Genomic DNA, 15,052 nt, shown 5'->3' with positions numbered 1-15,052 from the left:
GTCTCCATTGCCCTGATTTGATGGAATTCCAAGAATGTCACCATTGACATTACAGGGAAAACATAGTGATCTACTTTCGCCCAAATACATCCCAATACACTGATATTTTAAACAAAAATACTGTGTGCGTTCTGCTTCAGTAATCAATCTAATGAAAACAAGGTACCTCTTGTTGCCACAAGACTTTATGTAAACTCCATTAAAACAGCAGCAAAATGTAATTAGTGTTAGGCATCACTAAGCATCAGCTCGCAGTAATTTGCTCCTTTTCTATTTATTTATTTCCCTCCCTCTTCCCACCCAAAACTTTAGACACCGAGGGATGACATTTCCCAAGTTTCCGGTATGTGCGTACAGGAGATTACACAGGAAAAGCAAAGCTACTTGCACTCTAGCATTAACCTGTTAAGCCCCGAGCCTGTTTTCCAGGTCTCAGGCTCGAAAATGACATTCCCAGAACAAAATGACCATAAAGAACGGGAGAGGACCATATCTTCACTTCTAAAAGGGGTAAATTAATAATATTTTTTCTCAAAGCAATGATAAACCTGTGAGTTGGATGTAGAAGAGTCGGAATCAATATAGATTATTTTTATTTCAAAGTTAATTGAGATTGAACATAGTAAAACATTTTTAATTATAGTGTCCGTCCAAAGAAAACCATTACTTATAGTGAAAACCACCCTTGAATGATGGGATGGTAGACTAAAAGCTTTAGGAATCCAAACTATGACATATAATAAGTACCCTGTATCAAGATTGATGCAAAACAAGTGAAAATTGACCTTTTTAGAGAGGTTTAGCCAAAGAAATCCACTTCTGGAGTCATTTGTGTGGATTTCCTTCTCTTGCGTTAGGTCATACCCCCCTTCCCATGCTATTTTCGGTCAAAATTGACTGATGAGTTTTGCACAGTGATATCTCTGGAACCCCTTCCCAATTGTGATGGTTGACATCTCATTTGAACATTCAAAGCAGGTAGAATCAAGGGGTGATAGACAGAATGACACCAGGGGTGAATTTCATATTATTTTGGGCATTAAGTTCAAAGATAGTGCTTATTTTACATTACTGTATATTATAAAATTGCTTGCCATGTAGGCTTTGTTTACTGGGGATGGAAATGCTTTAGTTGGTATTGTAACTGAGATTCTTCCCGTTCCAATGATGTATGGGATGTATTGATTTGATACAAGCAAGCCAGTGTTTCATGTCATGGTCCGGACCCACAGGTGGGCCCTTCAAGTTCAGCATTCACTGTGATGAATATAAAATAAGACACTGATACTGTTTTCCTCAATGAACATTTATTGAAAGAGAAATATACCATAACAGAACATGTGTGTGTTTGTGTGTGTGTGCCTGCGTGTTCACGCGTGTTCACACACATAGTTGGCAATGCAAAATTGTGGAATGTCACCTCAGGCTCCTCTCCCTCAGGGGCTTCTATCTCAGGGGCCTCTCCCTCATGCATTTAGCTGACGCTTTTATCCAAAGCAACTTACAATAAGTACATTCGACCAGGAAGATACAACCTTGAAGAAAACAGAATCATATAAGTACATCAGGTTCCATAGAGCCAAACATTTCAAGTGCTACTCAACTGGCTATAGATAAGCCAGTCCTTTATTAGTATATACAGGACTGTCTCAGAAAATTAGAATATTGTGATAAAGTTCTTTATTTTCTGTAATGCAATTAAAAAAACAAAAATGTCATACATTCTGGATTCATTACAAATCAACTGAAATATTGCAAGCCTTTTATTATTTTAATATTGCTGATTATGGCATACAGCTTAAGAAAACTCAAAAATCCTATCTCAAAAAATTAGAATAGTTCCTCAGAACAAGTAAAAAAAAAAGATTTATAACAGCAAAACACAATCAAACATTTGAAAATGTCCATTAATGCACTCAGTACTTGGTTGGGAATCCTTTTGCACGGATTACTGCATCAATGCGGCGTGGCATGGAGGCAATCAGCCTGTGGCATTGCTGAGGTGTTATGGATGCCCAGGATGCTTCAATAGCGGCCTTTAGCTCATTAGCATTGTTGGGTCTGGTGTCTTTCAGCTTCTTCTTCACAATACCCCACATATTCTCTATGGGGTTCAGGTCAGGGGAATTTGCAGGCCAATCGAGGACAGTAATGCCATGGTCAGTACACCAGTTACTGGTGGTTTTGGCACTGTGGGCAGGTGCCAGATCATGCTGGAAAATGAATTCCTCATCTCCATAGAGCTTTTCAGCAGACGGAAGCATGTAGTGCTCTAAAATCTCTTGGTACACAGCTGCATTTACTCTGGGCTTGATGAAACACAGTGGACCAACACCAGCAGCTGACATGGCTCCCCAAACCATCGCTGACTGTGGGAACTTCACACTGGATTTCAAGCAACTTGGATTTTGCTCCTCTCCAGCCTTTCTCCAGACTCTGGCGCCTTGACTTCCAAATGAAATACAAAACTTGCTTTCGTCTGAAAAGAGGACTTTGGACCATCGGCGTCGCGAGACCCTTTTCACGGGGGCACGTGCCCCCCTGTAGATCTGAGGTGCCCCGGTATGCCTGGGTCACTGATTTTTTAATTTATTTATTAATTTATTCAGGGTTCGAAATGGCGACACGCCCGCACGCCCGGGTCTAGTAACTTTCCTATCGGACTAGTAACTCTATGCACTTGCCTGCCCGTGTGTCTGGTAACTTTATAACCCCTTTGCACGGAGCGTCTTTTACAAGCATTGTGGCCGTCAATGCGAACTCAATTTTGCTACTGTAAACCTCTCTTGCACAGCATAAGACTAGTCCTATTCAGCACACGCTGCTTTCATTTGTTTATTCGAATGTTTTTTGTCCCTTCTGATAACCCGTAGTGTTGATGCGTGTTTTGCCTTTGTAGTTCAGGATACCATGAAATAAAGCTTGCGGTCAATCTGGTAAGCAACGTAATTTTACGATGAACATAATCTTAGTTTTAGAAGTGAAGGTCACACAGGAGTAGGCTATATATTTTAATGAGTTTGCCTGGAAGCTAATCGTATAGGCTACACTGTTAAATGTTATGTGATTTGTATAAATAGCACTTTTTAATAATTTATAAAACATAATAGACTAGGCTAAATGGATGGAGATGTGAATAGCAGTGACATGCGCTGAGGTTCGTGGCTGGTGAGGCACTGACAGTTTCAGTGTCAGATTTAGAAATATATAAACCCTCAGCCCTCAAAACTCAAAACTGCCCTCAAAACTGCAGCTGTCACACCGTTATTAAAGAAACCTGGTCTAGATCCCAACATCTTCAACAACCTCCGCCCCATCTCCAACCTACCTTTTCTCGCTAAAATACTAGAAAAAGCAGTGGCATCACAGATTCAGACACACCTCACCAACAATAACCTTTATGAACAGTTCCAGTCCGGTTTTCGCCCCCGTCACAGTACAGAAACAGCCCTCATTAAAATCACAAACGACCTCCTGATAGCAGCTGACTCTGGACAATTATCCATCCTCATCCTCCTTGATTTAAGTGCAGCCTTTGACACCATTTCCCACTCCACCCTCCTTGACCGACTTACATCCATTGGCTTATCTGACACACCCCTAGACTGGTTTCACTCATATCTCTCCGGCCGTACTCAGTTCATTCAGTTAAAATCATTCACATCCCATCCCTCCCTCATCTCCTCCGGTGTCCCCCAGGGCTCTGTCCTTGGCCCCATCCTCTTCATCATCTACCTCCTCCCCCTTGGACAGATTTTCCGTAAACATAACATCAATTTCCACTGCTATGCGGACGACACCCAGCTATACGTCTCCTCCAAACCCTCTTCCACCTTCCCACCCCCCTCCCTCTGTACCTGTTTACAGGAAATCAAATCCTGGTTCACCTCAAATTTCCTAAAACTCAACAGTGATAAAACTGAGGTAGTCCTCATTGGTTCAAAACTCACACTCACCAAGCAACCCAGTTTTACTCTCACCATCGACAACTCCCCGGTTTCCCCCTCCCCTCAGGTCAAGAGTCTGGGTGTCGTCCTCGACAGCACCCTCTCCTTCCACACCCATATCAACAACACCATCCGGTCTGCCTATTTTCATCTCAGAAACATCAACCGCCTCCGCCCCTCACTCACTCCCCACAGTGCCGCTATCCTGGTCCACTCTCTCGTCACCTCCCGCTTGGACTATTGCAATTCCCTTCTCTATGGTCTCCCCCACAAACACCTACACAAACTCCAACTGGTCCAAAACGCTGCTGCCCGTATCATCACCAGAACCCCTGTCATCAGTCACATCACCCCTGTACTACACCAACTCCACTGGCTTCCCATTAAACACCGCATTGACTACAAGATCCTCTTTCATACTTTCAAAGCCATTCATAACCTCGCCTCCCCATACCTGTCTGACCTTGTCCATGTCAACATTCCCACCCGGTCTCTTAGGTCTGCCTCCTCCATCACTCTCAAAGTTTTCCCAGCCCGTCTCTCCACCATGGGGTCAAGAGCCTTCAGCCGCTCTGCCCCTCACCTCTGGAACTCCCTCCCCCCTGATATTAGAAACATGGACACTATCACCACTTTCCAAACTCACCTCAAAACCCACCTGTTCAGGCAAGCGTATGGCTGACCTGTGCTGCAAGCTGTATGTTTTTAGTAGTTATGTTTTTAAACTGTGTTTTGCTTTTAACTATGTTTGTAAAAATTGTTTTTAACCTTGTTGTACGGCGACCTTGAGTGCCTTGAAAGGCGCCTTATAAAATAAATGCATTATTATTATTATTATTATTAAGTATCTTAAATCACGAAATCTATTATTGAGGTGAAACATTTTCAAAGAAATGTGGCTTTGAACGTGAGTAGTCGATGGAGTTATCCTAACCGTCTTTTGAAACATACCTTTTAGCTCCGGCGTTGGTTTCCCATTATTTATCACTTCACGATTTGATTGATTTGATAGTATTCTGTATTTTAGTATTTAGTATCTTGTAAATGGACATCAGAAAGTTATTCGCTCGGAGCAGGGATAAAGCAGCAAGGAGAAATGAGAGAGGTAAGCTAGGTAACAAGGCAACCCAAACCACTTTTAGGTAACAACCCACAAGTTGAGTTCACCACTGGTCACTAGCCTAACAGTTACATATCTGTCCAGACAAAGAGGAGCAGCAGAGTGTCGGAGGAGGTGAAGGAGAGAGGGATGTTGATGAGCACGAGCAGAGGTGATATGGCTATTAATTTAATATTAATTAGGAATAACTGCAAACAGGTTATACACAAGTAACCTTACATCTGCATATGTAAAAATGTAGATAATGAAAATGCAGACATTAGACTGTAATATGTTCATGTTGTTTCAAGACTCAGTGCAGCAGAGTGCAGAGGAGGAGAGGAGGAGATTGAAGGGACACAGGAAGGGATGACACTGAGAGATGACACTGACAGGTGAGAGTGAGACTCAGCTGACAATGTATGTGATTAATGTTATTTGAACTTTTAATGGTTATCTGAGGTAACTATTGAGCATATGATTTTTTTGTACATTGCACCAGACAGGAGAGTCAGAGGGCAGAAGAGATTGAGCTGGTTGAGGCAGGGGAAAGGCAGAGAGAGAAGGAAGGACAACAAGAGACAGACAGGCCGGAGAGATCACACCCCAGAGATGAGACTGAGAAAACAGTTGCCACAGTGGCAGAGAACATTAGACTGGGGGCAAGAGAAAAAAGCAGTGTCCACAATCTTGAGGGACATACAAGTGATCTTGGGGGAAAGGAGTCTGGCCCAAACCAAGTTAAGTTGTCAAAATATCCCCAGCACAACTTTGGTGCAAAGAATCGATCATTTAACGCCAACTGGTTTGAAAGCTTTACATGGCTGGAATATTCCAAGGCTAAAGATGCAGCGTTTTGTTTTCCCTGTAGAATATTTGGGAAACATTTGAAGAATGACACCTTTGTAAACACTGGCTTTCAAAATTGGAAAAAAGCTCTGGATGTCTATAGAGAGCATGAGAAATCACCAGCACATAAGGCAAGCATGCAGTCTTGGTGTAGTTATAAAGCCAGTGAGGCTCATGGCAGTGTTGTCGACCATTTGGATTCTGCCAGTGAGCATGAAATAAAAGAGAGACGGGAGTACCTCAGCCGGGTTGTGGCTGTTACCAAGTTTTTGGGAAAACAAAATATCCCATTCCGTGGCCATGATGAGGGCATGTCCAGCGACAACCAGGGGAACTTTCTGGAATGCATGAACCTCTTGAAAGAGTTCGACCCTTTCCTTCAGACATATTCAGCACCATCACACACTACATACTTGTCACCTTCATCACAAAATGAAGTAATTCAGTGCTGTGCCCAGGAGATAACAAAAGCTATCAGTAAAGACATTAAGGAGGCTGGAATGTTTTCAGTGATGGCTGACGAAGCAAGAGATGGCAGCACTGAGCAGCTAGCTGTGTGTGTCCGATATGTTGCTGGGGGGAGTGTGCAAGAACATTTACTAGCTATGGTAGATTTGAAGGGTTTTGACGCGGAGTCCATTACAACTGCCATTGAACAACAGCTAAGGTTGAATGGCATAGACCATGTGAAGGTGGTTGCACAGGCTTATGATGGCGCCTCAGTCATGAGTGGGGCTGTTGGAGGGGTCCAAGCAAAGTTCCGAGAGAACCATCCCATGGCCATTTATGTGCACTGCTATGCACATCAATTGAATTTAGTGCTCTGTTCCACATGTCTGGCCATACCAGAGGCCAGGAAGTTATTTGACCTCCTGCAGAATGTCTATACATTCTTTTCTGGCTCCCTTGTGAACCATGACAAGTTTAAGGAGACTCAGAAACAGCTTGGCTTACAAGCTTCTGAGCTTGTACAGCTGTCCAAGACCCGATGGTCTTGCCAGCTGAGGTCTATCAACGCTATGATAGAGAATTTCCCAGCAGTTCTCACGTGCCTGTCCAATATCAGCAACCCTACGGCTGTGGGTCTGCATGCCAACCTTGCAAGGTTCTCCACAGTTTATCTATTGATGATGTTCAAGACTTTTTTGTCTGTGACAGAAAGTCTACACAAATACCTACAAAGTGAAACTGTGGACCTGGCAAAAGCTGAGGAGTTCAAATGCGCTGTGTGCGCCACTCTACAAGAAATGCGCACTGATGACAAAGCAGCTGAGGTTTATGACCGCGCAAAGGCCTTGTGCGAAACACACCAAATCCCTGAGTCATGTGCTGTACCAAGACAAAGGCAGAAGCAGAGACGCATGGAGGAGTATGTAGTCGAGTCTAGTTGTGGGGCAGCGAGTGACCTAGGGAATGCCGAGAAGTTGAGAACCGCAGTGTATCTACCTTGCCTTGACAGGATGGTTGCTGAGATGGAGCAGCGTTTTTCATCTCTCAACAGCACAGTTCTAAAAGGTGTTCAGGCCTGTAATCCAGGATCTAGCAACTTTCTCTGTGAGGAGGACCTCAGAGGTCTGGCAGATCATTATAATGTGGATCTAAAGCAAGAGGAAGTGCTGGTGGCTAAAAACTATCTGGCCAGAAAGCAGGAAAGCCTTCCAATCACTGACATGCAATGTCTTTTCAGTTTGCTGGATCATGTCATGTTCCCAACATTGACACAGGTCATTCAGATATCTCTGACCATTCCAGTGTCCAGCTGCACTTGTGAACGTACATTCAGCGTGCTGAGACGCCTCCACACGTGGTTAAGAAGCACAATGGGGCAAGACAGACTCCACCATCTTGCCATCATGTCTGTTGAGAGAGGAGCACTCTCCAAGTTAAGCCACTGTCAATTGATTGATAGCTTTGCAAAACTGAAACCGAGACGTTACAGTTTACTTTTAAAAAAATGAATATAGACCTCTCCCATCTCTCTGACCATGTACACACCTCATAGGATAGTCACCATCACACCATCATAGGATGGGGGGTTCTCTTTCAGTTTTCAGTTTTCAAGTCCATGTTTGCTGACAGATATTTCATGAAGATTCATTGTGCCTCTTTTGCCTTCATCAGTTAGTGATTTAGAGATACTGTATACAGTTAAGTTCACAAGTAGGCCAATTCAATTCAGTTTGGTTCAGGTAGGCTAGATATTTAATGATGCAGAAAATAACAATCTGATTGTACTATTTATTTATGACACTTTATTATAATAAATAAGTGCAAAAAAATGTTTGCTCGCGTGCTTGCATTAATTATCTGTGCCCATGCTTTTTTCAAAGAAATAACTGCAAAACATTTTTTTTTTCTGTGCCCCTGTTGTGCCCCTGTATAGTATTGGGTCAGCTGACGCCCCTGCTTTGGACCACTGTGCAACTGTCCAGTGCTTCTTTTCCTTAGCCCAAGTCAGACGCCTCTTCCGTTGTCTTGAGTTCAGAAGTGGCTTGACCATGGGAATACGGCTATTGTAGCCCATTTCCCGGACACGTCTGTGAACAGTGACTTTTGATACCTGGACTCCAGCTTCAGTCCACTGTCTTTGAAGCTCCCCCAAATTCTGGAAGCGACTCTTCTTCACAATGCTGTTAAGGCTGCGGTCATCTCTCTTGGTTGTGCAGCGTTTCCTGCCACATTTCCCCCTTCCAACAGACTTTTTGTGGATGTGCTTTGAAACTGCACTCTGTGAACAGCTTGCTCTTTGAGAAATTTCTTTTTGTGTCTTACCCTCCTGATGGAGGGTGTCAATGACGGTCCTCTGGACAGCAGTCAGATCAGCAGTCTTCCCCATACTTGTGATTTAGTTTACTGAACCAAGCTGAGTGTTTTTCAAGGCTCAGGAAACCCTTGCAGGTGTTTCGAGTTAATTAGACGATTCAAGTGATTCGTTGAACACCCTACTAGTATACTTTTTCATGATATTCTAATATTTAGAGATAGGATATTTGAGTTTTCTTAAGCTGTATGCCATAATCAGCAATATTAAAATAATAAAAGGCTTGCAATAGTTCAGTTGATTTGTAATGAATCCAGAATGTATGACATTTTTGTTTTTTTAATTGCATTACAGAAAATAAAGAACTTTATCACAATATTCTAATTTTCTGAGACAGTCCTGTAAGTGCTCTGTTAGCAGTTCTTTGTTAGTAATTCTATCGCTCGAAGTGGAGTCGAAAGAGATGAGTTTTCAGTCTGCGCCGGAAGATGCAGTGTTTCCCCTAGGTTTACTGCCTTGGCAGGGTGCTGCTCGGGTACCCCCCCGAAAAAAAAAATCGGGGCACCCGAATTTTTGTTATCCGAGCAGAGAGAGGAGCTGTGGATTATTGTTATTGATATCGTACAGTAACAAAGTATTTGTACATTAAAAAGTAATAAAGTACAGTATTACACTGTACTAATGACTTTTATTCAAACTGTATTCCCTTGTTATCATGTAGCCTACACTTCTTCCTTTTATTGATACATTTAAATCACCTGACTACAGCATATAACATACCTGCTACAACCCTGTGCTGTTGCTGCCTCATCATTTATTGCTGGAGGCGGCTCCACCTCATCTGATCTCTGATATGAGAGCAATCGTGTTATGATCATATTGAGCTATTGGTGTGAGTCTAACATTAAACAAGCAGTCTGCTTGTCATACATTGCTGACGATACATTTTAAGTGGCAATTTGTTGAGTCACTGCCGCTAAATGCCGGTAGCATCAAGCTAGCAAATCCTGCATTAGCCTCACATAATCAACAAGTGACAGAACATACAATTATCCTGAGCTAATTTACTGAATAAACCAACTCACAAATCCTGTCTTTTTATTCATCCAACTCATTAGACTATTCTTCTGCTGGCGTTTCATTGTTGTTTTCTATCAAATTCAATACTGTAGTTCAAAACCGCGGTACCTGCTCACCATCTGTGAGCTATTTTTAGAATGCGCACGCTACGTTCGTTGTCGCGTTCGCGCGCGTCCACCTGGGCACTGGGCAGGCTGTGTGTGTCCTTCTCCCGTGACGATAACGGCTTGCGGTTAAAAAATAATAATAGACGAATTTGAAACTGGGGGGGGGAGGACACAAACGGGCAGAGAGCAGAGCTCGGGGCAATAATGCAGATTTGTTTGACTTTTTTACACTTTTTTTTCTCCTCCTTTCCTCCGCTCTTGTCTCTAGTGAGTGTGTGCATTCGTGTGTGTGTGGGGGGGGGGAATGGGGGGGAGCGGAGCCTTCAGAAACAGAGCGGAGGGAGAATGTGAATACGCAAAGCAATGGACACTGAAACATGCACATTGGATAAATAACATAGGCGTTTAGTTTATTTAATAAAAGAGCACATGTGAAAAGTGACCGTAGATAGATTACTTCAGTTGCAATTTGGTGCTATATATATAGCGCCCCGCCAAAACAATGGTAGGGGAAACACTGAGATGTGTAAGCTATCTGCTGTCCTGATTTCAATGGGGAGCTCATTCCACCATTTTGGAGCCAGGATTGCAAACCCACGTGTTTTTGCTGATGGGAACTTGGGTCCCCCTCGCAGTGCGGGTGCAGCGAGCTGTTTGGCCGATGCAGAGCGAAGTGCACACGCTGGGGTGTACAGTGTAACCATGTCCTGGATGTAGGAAGGGCCAGATCCATTCGCAGGATGGTATGCAAGAACCAATGTTTTGAAGTGGATTCTAGCAATTACTGGAAGCCAGTGAAGTGAGCGGAGGATACTTACAGTATCTTCTTGATTTTTTATATTCTATATTTCTATCATTGACCTTCTACTTTCCCCCTATGTATGTACTCTTGATAATTTTTTCAAATATCAAATAACATTATTCAACAAAAATAATTCAATAATGTGCTTTAACCACTAGGCGGTGCACACAAGGTACACACAGCATACTAACAATAACTTTGTATTATTAGTGTTCTGCCCTTGCAGTGTGCGGCTATGCAAAGCTAGACAGGTAGCTAACAACTTGAATCCTCCAATAATCACAAGGCTTTGGCTTTTCTTGATGTTTACTGAACGATTCTCATTGTGAAACTAGAAATACAATACAGAAATAAAGTATACATTAGTACACATATAACTGATATACATACATTAATTCAATTAGTCAGCGTCTCATACATACACTCATACATGCACACCGAATCTGTATGTAATGCTACTAATTAAACCCATTTAACCAAACAAATACAATTCACCATTTTACCATCAAAGGCATATGAAAACAAGCTTAATGTAAGTGCAATAAACACGCCAACATTAATAATGCAATAAGCCTGAACACAGTGCATTGACAATAATACTATGACTAGCAAGCTACATGTAAAGCTAGCTGCTAACTGCTTGCTAAATTAAGCATGTTCTAACAAACTCTTCATAGAGGGAAAATGTTACAGACTCACATTTTCTACACAGGTTATACAGGTTATACATTATGTTCTGGTACTTACAGATCAATAGTATCCAAAGCAAAAACGTAATAATAAAGGAATTCTGCAGCACCGGGAGTCGGCTGCATGTCGTGACGTCAACTGAAGAAATTCCCTATTACATGCACACATCCTAGCAGGGCCGTGGGAAGTAGGGGTGCTGAGGGTGCTGCAGCACCCCCTGGTGGAGGACAGGGGATCTGTGCTTCTACAAGATATAATACAATAAAAACGAATTTTCAGCCTTGATGTAACAACATTCATAATTAAGTAAAGATAACACTCTTTTCACCCCGGTTACATTTCCATTTGCTCTGTACGATGGGCGCTGTAGTGATGAAAGTGGGGGTGTTGGCTTATCAGGCACCCGCAGCTCACAGCCAAAGTGAGAGAGATAGAGAGAGGGGGTGCACCGGTGCCGGCGGGGATTGTTGTTAGCTTCTGCTGCGCTAACGTATATAAGAAGCTGTTTCTACAATAATGTGGAGGGAGAGTTCTGTCCTGTCAGACTGAGAGGCTCATTGAAGTAAAGGACTCTGAGGGTTTAGTTCAATTCGGTCTAAATTATCTCAGTGAGTCTCAAACGTTTTGATCACAATTTATGTAAACAAATATTTCCAAGGCACACCTTTATAATTATTAGGATAAATAAAAACAGTTTTGAAATCATTCCAATGTATAGCCTACTATAGAGTAAACCAACAATATCATTTAAAACTGGAGAGATTTAAAAATATGCATAAATAAATGTTAAATGGTAAAATAAGATATGAATGAACAACAAAAATAAAATAAGTTACATTTATTTGTTATTGGCTATGGTAGGTTATTGAAAATGTTCACATACTTATTTGATTAATAAGATGCAAACCGATCTTTTTCTGCGTATTTAGAGTTGTACCCCCTAGATCAGTCTCTAGTAATTGGGCGCTCAAAGTGCATCAGATTGAAGCATTTTACTTTAAAATGTAAAAGATATCTTCCCGGGGGGACACCCCCGGACCCCCCTAGAGGATGTGAAGTCCACCGCCCAATTAAAACATGTTATAATACTAAATACATTTGAAGCCTTTTTATATAAGCTGTCTCCCATGCCAATATGTTTCTCTTTTTGTAGTGTATTGGTCTTTTGTAGAGGTTTTTCATTGCCAGCTAAAATCTTGCCTATAGGGCAGCACATTGGTCAGAACCAGCCCTGGTGTCATCTCCACAGCACCCCCCATTTGAAACATGTTCCCACGGCTATGCATCCTAGGTACCACAAACGAACACAGGGGGGCAGTATAAACATTGCAAATCAATCTTAATGATGTATATTGAACAGTTTCACTTTGAAACTAATATTCATCATCCAAGAAAGGCAACACACTCCCCGCTTGGTATAATACCATTGTACCACTACCAATACAACATACTCTAAAAATAAGCCTTAGGCTTCAACATACACAGTCCTTTCAGTAGGTTTCTTTGGAAAGAAGGACCACAATCTCTGATATTGGCCTCAGAAACACCTTTGTAGTCCCTTCCCTGACTATCTTCACCTCTACCTTACGGACTCTCTTGTTGCTGCTCGGCAGAGTTTTCACAACCAGTCCTACTGGCCATTCATTTTGGTGTACTTGGCTGTCTTTCAGCAAGACAACATCTCCTGTTTTGACGTTTGACTTCTCATCTGTCCATTTCCTGCGGCTCTATAGTGTGGACAGATATTCTCTTCTCCATCTCTTCCAAAAGGTGTCCGCAAGACACTGGACTTGCTTCCACTGCTTGCCATGCAGTTCAGCCATGTCAAACTTTCCAGTAGGGGCTGAAATAGCACTCATCTTCTGAGTAAGGAGCCTCGCTGGGGTGAGGACTGCTGGCATGTCCGAGTCCGCTGACACAGGGACCAAAGGTCTTGCATTTATGATAGCCATGACTTCTGCCATCAGAGTGCTCAAAACCTCATGTGTGAGGCAAGTAGGTCCTGTCTGAAACAACATAGCGTCCAGAATATGCCTGGCTACACCGATGAGCCACTCCCATGCTCCACCCATGTGGGATGAGTGGGGGGGGGCTTAAACACCCATGTACACTGTATCCTGGAGATAGTTTTTAACTACTGCATGGTCTGTGTTAATGTCTAACTCCTTGCAAGCACCTACAAAGTTAGTGCCTCTGTCAGAGCGTAGAAGTTTTGCTGGACCACGGATAGAGAAAAACCTCCTCACAGCATTGATGAAGCTGGATGTTGACATTGACTCAATCAACTCGATATGCACAGCTCTTGTCGACATGCATGTAAACAGCACAGCCCAGTGTTTTCTGTCTGCGCTACCTCCTCTTGTACGACGCGTCATGATGGTCCATGGACCAAAGACGTTGAGTCTGACACTGGTGAATGATGGTTGTGGAGTGAGTATGTCGGCTGGCAAGTCTGCCATCTTCTGGCCTTCTAACCTCCCTCTTAGCTGGCGGCAGATGACACACTTGTGGATAACAGACGAAACCAGACACTTGCTGCCAATTATCCAGTATCCCGCAGCTCGGATGGCTCCTTCCGTAATGTGATGAGTTTGTGGGATGATCAGAGGGTGTTTTTCTTCTTTCGGCAGTTCTGAAGATGCGAGGCGACCTCCAACTCGGAGTAGACCATCTTCATCCAGAACAGGGTTGAGCTTCTTGAGTAGGCTTTGCTTAGGGGGTGTCTTTCCCTTTTCAAGACATTTGAGCTTGTCATTAAAGGCGTCGTACTGGGCGGAGCGAATTATGACGTCTTTAGCCTGTGAAAGCTTACTTGTGCTGAACGCTTCTTTGAAACACTTCCAGCCCATGTGTTCTGCATTCTCCGCATGGAAGGATGCAGCAACATTGATGAGTCTGGCTGTAGCCAGACAGAGAGTTCTCCAGCTTGAGAATCGCTCAAAGCGTTGAGAACCCAACTGGGATTCAAAAGCTTTAGTGACCAGAGCCGTCACATCAGGCCGTATCTCTGCATCGGCTTCAGGCTTCACGAGTGTGAAAAGACTTGACTCAAGTGTCTCCTCTGCATTAGCATGAGACAGGAAGGCAGGACCTGAGAACCACGTACTCTGCTGCAGGTGGGCCGCTGGTATATATCTGGTTGCATGGTCTGCTGGGTTCCTGTCTGTGGAGACGTAGTGCCACTGGTCGGGGTGCATGGATTGTCTGATGCGAGTCACTCGATTAGAAACATACACATAAAACCTTCTTGTGGAATTGTTGATGTATCCAAGCACAATCTTGCTGTCCGTGAAGAACTTGACAGCATCCACATCCAAATCAATCTCATCTCTGATTAACTCGTATAGTTCAACAGCCAGTCCAGCTCCAGACAGCTCGAGACGTGGAATGGTGTGAGCAGGCCGCGGGGCCAATTTGGACTTCCCCATGATGAATCCAACATGATATCGTCCTTCAGTGTCAGTAGCTCTCAAGTAGGCAACAACTCCTATAGCTACTGAGGAAGCATCTGAGAAGATGCAAAGTTCTGTTTTCTGAGTTTAAGACAACGAGAATGGAATGTAGCACCTCTGTATGTTTAGGTCCTCAAGAGCCTTCAGAGAGTCCTTCCATGTGTTCCATTCAGTTTCTTTTTCAGGGATGAGTGGAGAATCCCACTCACTCTGTTCAGATGAGAGCTCCCTGACTAATGCTTTTCCTTGCATCGTTATGGGTACT

The sequence above is a fragment of the Notothenia rossii genome, assembly GCF_949606895.1.
Source record: "Notothenia rossii genome assembly, chromosome: 11".
In the NCBI taxonomy this organism is placed as follows: Eukaryota; Metazoa; Chordata; class Actinopteri; order Perciformes; family Nototheniidae; genus Notothenia; species Notothenia rossii.
The sequence above is the reverse complement of the archived record's forward strand: the minus strand, read 5'-3'. Positions refer to the sequence as shown.